This window comes from Monomorium pharaonis, chromosome 2 (genome assembly GCF_013373865.1).
Source record: "Monomorium pharaonis isolate MP-MQ-018 chromosome 2, ASM1337386v2, whole genome shotgun sequence".
Taxonomy (NCBI): Eukaryota; Metazoa; Arthropoda; class Insecta; order Hymenoptera; family Formicidae; genus Monomorium; species Monomorium pharaonis.
In genome coordinates this window covers 31,394,527-31,401,300 of record NC_050468.1, presented here as the reverse complement: position 1 = coordinate 31,401,300, position 6,774 = coordinate 31,394,527, and positions in this window count along the sequence as shown.

Genomic DNA, 6,774 nt, shown 5'->3' with positions numbered 1-6,774 from the left:
GCTATAAGATAAAAATAATTTAAAAGAAAAGATTTCAATTATATATATATATTTTAAAGAATATGTCTTTTTTAAGTAAAAGATTTTTTAAGTATATCATTGTATTGCAATAATAATAGATATTTTCAAAGATGTAAGTAGGTAGCATTATGCAACAACATAGATGCAATTAAAAATTGATTTTTAATTTGTTAAAAGATTTTAAACATTTTAACTAAAAAATTTTTATGCTAGAATATATATTTTGTTCATTGATATAATCTTACAAATATTTTTATGCTATATTTTTAATCTATTTTATGCTAACTTCATTTGCAGTTATCAGTATAAGTTATTAGTTATCTGTATACAAGTCTTTCCTCAATTTAAAGAATTACATACAAATATATTTTTAATTTCTCATTGAACAACTAATTTGTAGAACTTCGCTCGATCTAACTTGTAACATATATGAATATGCTGTGATTATATTTATGCAATTATATATATAGATTTTTGTTTTATTATACGTATTCTTTAAGTTACAATCAGTGAAAAATCAGTGAAATTAGTGAAAATATACTGATTTTTCAGTGATTATACACTAATTCTGAAGTAAAAATTACTAAAAGATAGTGAATACTTATTAATTATCACAGCTATAAGTATATACCACTGCAAATTAGTGATAATATACTGATTGTAATTTAGAGAATACAATATGTATTTTTAGTAAGACTGTATTTTTTGAAGACGTGTAGGTTTGCGGAATCAATTATTCGATATTCTACCCAAATTTGTTTACGCATACATCGAGTAATTATTAACTTAAGTAAAGATATTTGATAAATTATTGTTATTTAATTAAATATTTTTAGCTACAAAGTTTGACGATAAAAAATAGGTTTCCATTGTTTTTATACAAAAATAATTAATATATTATTATAACATGTGAATTTAATTATAAGTATTCAGAAATCTATATAGAAATATTCGAATTTATCGAACAATTGAACTTATTTGGCAACTGATAAGAAAACTTACATACGACTCGATATGATTTGCGAATATGTCGAGTTAGAATACATTAGAAGTTTTAAAGTATTTTGCATTTTCATAAAATTATTTCTTTTATAGTCGTAAAATTTGAATTCTTCTGTGAACGTAAGTAATTATATAATAAAATCCTTTTCAAATTAGATCAATAGGAAAGGAAGTTGTGATTGATATTTGACGATTCTGACTTAACTGAGTCAAATGACAATTAACTAAGACAAAGCGTTAAATTACATGTATCAAAGGCTGAGTTTGCAGTTAATCTTAAGATATTATGATTACAAGACGAAACTTTAATTGTTGAAGAATAGATTTATACTGTTAACACTATACGTAATCAATATAATATAAGTACTGAGATTACATGTCACATAGTCGCTACTGGGCTGTTGCAAATATTCTAGATTACTTGCGATTCATACGCGTGTTTTGAGTGATATGAAGGTCCGTGATATGTTGAGTGAGATATTGCATCTGATACAACTTCGTAAAGTTTATTGTTTAAAGATAATGAACAATACAATTAAATCGAAATACATTGTTGGACAGTAAAATAAATTGTTAAATTGTGTAAATAAAATGATTCATTAAACGATAGCATTTAAGTATCAATGTTACCCACATCTTATCAAATCTTATCAAATCAACAAATATCTTGATGTACTCAAAAGTTAATAAATAACAATGGTATAAAGAACAGTTATAAATATATCTATATGTATACATACATAAAATACCGATAATGTAGTATTTTTCGGTTTTACATAATAACCAAAATAAAAACTAGATATGAGTAATGTCGGTCTGTTTATTATTCGCTGATACTAAATACATGTCATTGTGATTAATATTGATATATCGGATCTCTGATTTATATAAATATACTTACATGATTAATTTTAAAGTATCTCTTACTTTTTCGAGAATGTGGTAAAATGTTGCGTTACAAGCTTTGTGTGACATCAGGTTGCGTCGAATTAATTGTCTTAAAAGAATTTTCTCCTTTTGAGACTTCGTCTCGGGAATCACGGTGCAGAAATAATTCACGACGACGTAACACCGTGTAACTCGCAGGGAGTTAATATTCGTTCTATAAATGTCTTACGCATAACGCGCGTTTCGATGATCGATATGTCAGCAGGCGCGAGTGCCACACATGGAAAACAAACACTAATAATGGGATTAGCGTGGGGCGGCTGGTTGACGGCGATAACGAAAATTGATTTCACCCCTCGCGTCCCCCTCGCGGCACGGGGATGCTCCATTCGAGCGCGTTGACGTTCATGGGACGCTGCGCAAAACCAGCGACACGCCTCTCTCCCACCGACACACCCGGGGTGAAAGTACCCCAATACCTACACGTGCCTGGTAGAACACCAGTTTACCCCATTCAAAGAAGTGATTTAATTCCGTTGACAGAAATCAATTGCACTCTGGCATTCCGCTAAACAAAAGTTATCGGGTAGTTGTGGCACGAATCTATGAAAATAAATTGTTTGCCAGGTCAGAATTTCAAATTCCAAAAAATAGGAAAATTTTGTAGGAAAGCATTATAAAAGGCTTAGGAAGAAAGAGAGAAAATTTCTTGATGAACATTTTGATGACGACTTTCAGTCTGCGTTACTTGAAACGCAATTTTACATAATTGATATAATTATAAAAATTTAAAAATAATTGAAAAAACAGAATTACTTAAAAAATATATGTAAGTCCTACCGCATTTTATTATTTGTAATATATTTTTAAAGTTAAATATAAATTTGAGATCTAATAATTTTTTAATTAATGGCAGCAATATTTTTAAACAATGATATATTAAAAAGAAACAGGTAAACTATTTCTTTGCAAAATTATTTTATAATCATTTTGTTCAATTTAATTAAAGTTTTAAATCTCGTTACGTTTCGTCATTGTGATTACCTTTGTCATTGTGACATTTGGATGCTCACTGAAAAAGATAATCAATATTTTTCATAACCTAATATATTTAGCTATATTGCAACAAGGAGACAATATTCTAAGATGACTATCTAACATTCATATACAAGTGAAAGTGCCGCTGAGATTTTGAGCAGAACGCTATTGAAACGAGGAGATGGAGGCTGTGCGAGTGTTCGCCGCTGATAAGGGATGCCCCGCCCTGCAGCCCTCTTGCGGCAGTCACCCTCCCGCGTCCTCGCGATCGTAGAATTGCAGGGTCAAGTTGTTGGAGGACCCGGCAACGGCGTGAGATATTAATCTCGAGGATTAAACGGACAAATCGACGGGAGATTAATTTTTAAGGTGCCGTAAAGGGGAAAGGATTACCTCGACGCTTAATTAACAGTTACGCTACGTCATTCTGTAATTAATCTTTGCATTTTTTTACGGTTTCGGGTGTTTTTCGCTACGCGCAAATAAATTCGGAAATAAACACGCTGGAAAATCACACAGTTCTCAGAATATTTATAATTAATTGCGATATCGTTGTACTGTGATCGAACGTATTTATAATTATGATTTCGCGATATCGCTAAATTTATAACACATTTGTTATAAATTAAATAAATCTTTCAAGTGATATTCCGTTGATAAATAACATTCCGGTTTTTTATCTGAAAATCGGCACGACGCCAAAGACCGCGATAAGAGTCAATTTCGTGAGATGATGGCAATATTAATACCTTATTCTTATTCATTGACACGCGCAAATTGACCGCGAGTTGCCAGGCCTGTGGGAAACCGCTACAAAATATCCCCTATTAAATTCTATGGGGCACCCTGGGGGTGCTGCCGCTTTGTCGATTTCTGTAATGGGCTTTCGTTGGACTATTTTTCAATTTTCCTTTATGTATGTTATCGCCTATGAAAGGAATAATAGTGCACATAGATTGAACAAAGTTTTCAATAACGTACTAACATTAAATGTTAAAAAAATTCATAGCGCTGATTAATTCCATAAATTGAATATTCCTACAAAAAATTTGATTATAACATAGAAAACAAATTACTATCAAATTAACAATTATCTCATATATAAGCAAAAATGTAAGTTTTTTTTAAGAGATTGATAATCTTAAATATTAGCAAAATATAATATTTTTTAATATTTTTATTTGAATATTATAATAGTTATTACAATATATATACATCCACATATAATAATTTTGATAATAATATAGTATTACAAAATTCTAATTTTTCATTTAAAAATTTTGTTGTTTTTTCCGACATTTTTTTCTCTCAGCTCATAAAAATTATTATTAAATAAAGATGAATATACCTTTTTTTATAAGACTATATTTTTTATACTTCTTAAAATTTCTTTATGTAAGAGTAAATTAGATCTGTCTAAAAAAATTGTGTACATTTGTTTCTATATGAAACAATTGATTTAATATTAATTATAATTCTTTTTTGTAAAGAAATAAAAAGTAATAATATTACTTTTGTAAAATAATATATAGCATATGTGATGTAGTAAAAAGATAAAATATTTTTTGAAAAAACACAACAACACTTAATTATTAATACAATATAAAATTAATATTCAAAAGAAAAGAAATTATTATATTACGATAGAATTGCGTAAAATAAAATAGATGACGCATTCACGAAGACTTTTCCCAAGCAATCAACTTTCGATTAGTCGGATCTCCGCGATTCGATGGGCATAAAAAACGAAAGCCCTGCTTAATATACATTAAGGGTGAGAAAGCATCACTACCCCCCGTCGTCAAGTGGCCACCAGCTATGGGTTGTTTTATTGTGACACCTCAGAAGGGTGCTACAGATTTTCCAGTAGGATGCGCCGGGGTGTCATCGTCGAAGCTCGATTAAATGATATCATTCATAATGCTCATTCGAGCGCCATTACGAGCCAATCTGCGTGGGACCTGGTCTGGTTTTGGGTAAGTGTAGTGTGACTATCTGCAGAAAATCAATGGCAAATAACCATTATTTACCAATTTAAATTATAAAAATTTCTCTATCTCCCTGACTAATATTTTAAATGTTCTAACATGTTTATCTATGAGGAAAAAAATCAGTATGACAATAATTTGGAAGAAATTTATTATATGGATAAACATAATAAATTATTTATATGAATAATATATCCAAAACCATCTCAAGATATGTTGAAAATAAATGCCGAAAGTAAAATAATTTAAAATGCGATGTGACATTTTATGTCAAAGGAATGTGTTTATGCTTTTTCTAAAGAGTTTCTTATCCGTTCCATCATAGTGGATAATAGTAGATAAGATAATATGCAAACATGATAATACTTGACACGTGTCAATTCGTAAGTTTCTAGTATTGTAGATAGCATGTTTCAAACACATGGCATAAGCTAAAGCAAGAAAAAGATGGAAATAGATTTGTTCGCGATATATGAAACATACACACTTGCGCATATGGAAATAAATCAAAATGTATGAATTTGAAAAAAAATAATGACGATTACGCGGCGCTATTGTTTACCCTTTAATTAGTGCTTAGTCGTGACATTTTTCGTTGAAGAAGATATATTTTCTTTCTTTTTTTTATCTTTTTCATTTTTATTTTTCTCTCTCTCCCTTTCTCTCTTTCTCAGGGTGTATTGACATTTTGCAAAAGAATTTCTTGAAATTTCTTAAAATTTTCTAGGCATTTTATACAAAAGTCTAAGTAAAAAAAAATTTTAATTAATTTTGAAATAGTTTGAAAATAAATTTATTGTATTATATATAATTTTGACAGAAAAAGAGATAGAAGTTAAATATAAAAGTAAAATTCCAAAAGTTTCGAATAAATTTTTATGACAATTTATGATTTTCAAGGATAAAAAGAGATTCCTTGGCAGTTTCAAATCAAGTTTTCTAGATTTTTCTTTTGGAATTCCTTTTGGGAATTCTCTTAAGATAAAACACAGTAAACTAATTGTAGATATATAATATCTCTTAAATTCAAATTCTGATTAGAGAGTTTTTAAAAACGCCTACACAGAAAAAAATGTTGAAGTATAGAACTAAATATTTCTTGTATTGTTTTCTTTGATATTTATTTGTTATAAAATAATTTATTTGTGAATAAAGTTTAAGAAATACATTTCAATAAGATATTCTGTAAAATCTACTTACAAAATATGTTTCTGTAAAATATATTTTATTTAAAAAGATTATATTCATTGACCGTAAAAATAAATAATTTATTTGCTAGAAATAAAATTTATATTTCAAGTATTTAAATAAATCATTTATTAGAAAAAAATACTTAAAATTTTTTTATGGGAAATAATGTATATATTTTATTTAAAAAATTTTATTCTTAAAAAGTAAACCAATTAATAAAAAAAAAAAGTTGAATTTCCTAGAAATGTATATTTTGTTTTCACAAATAAATATCTTTATAAGAAATAAATATAGAAAAAAATAACCTACAAGAAATATTTAATTTTCAATATTTCAATATTTATCTTCGATATTTATCAATGTATGTACTTTAAGGACATAATGTATTTTATTTGCTATTCCACATAAAAAGCTGCAGTAATTCTCAGTCAAATTTGGAAATATTAATAAAAAAGACAAATATATAACAATATGTAGATCAATAACAATATGTTTGCATTTTATTTATATTGTATAAATTATTCAACGAGTATAGAAAATCACATTGGTGTCTTTTAAACATTTTTTAATATACATTACTTTATTAAATGTATATGTGTCACACAGATCCTTTAAAATATATCGAAACCTTAATCTCGAAATAAAC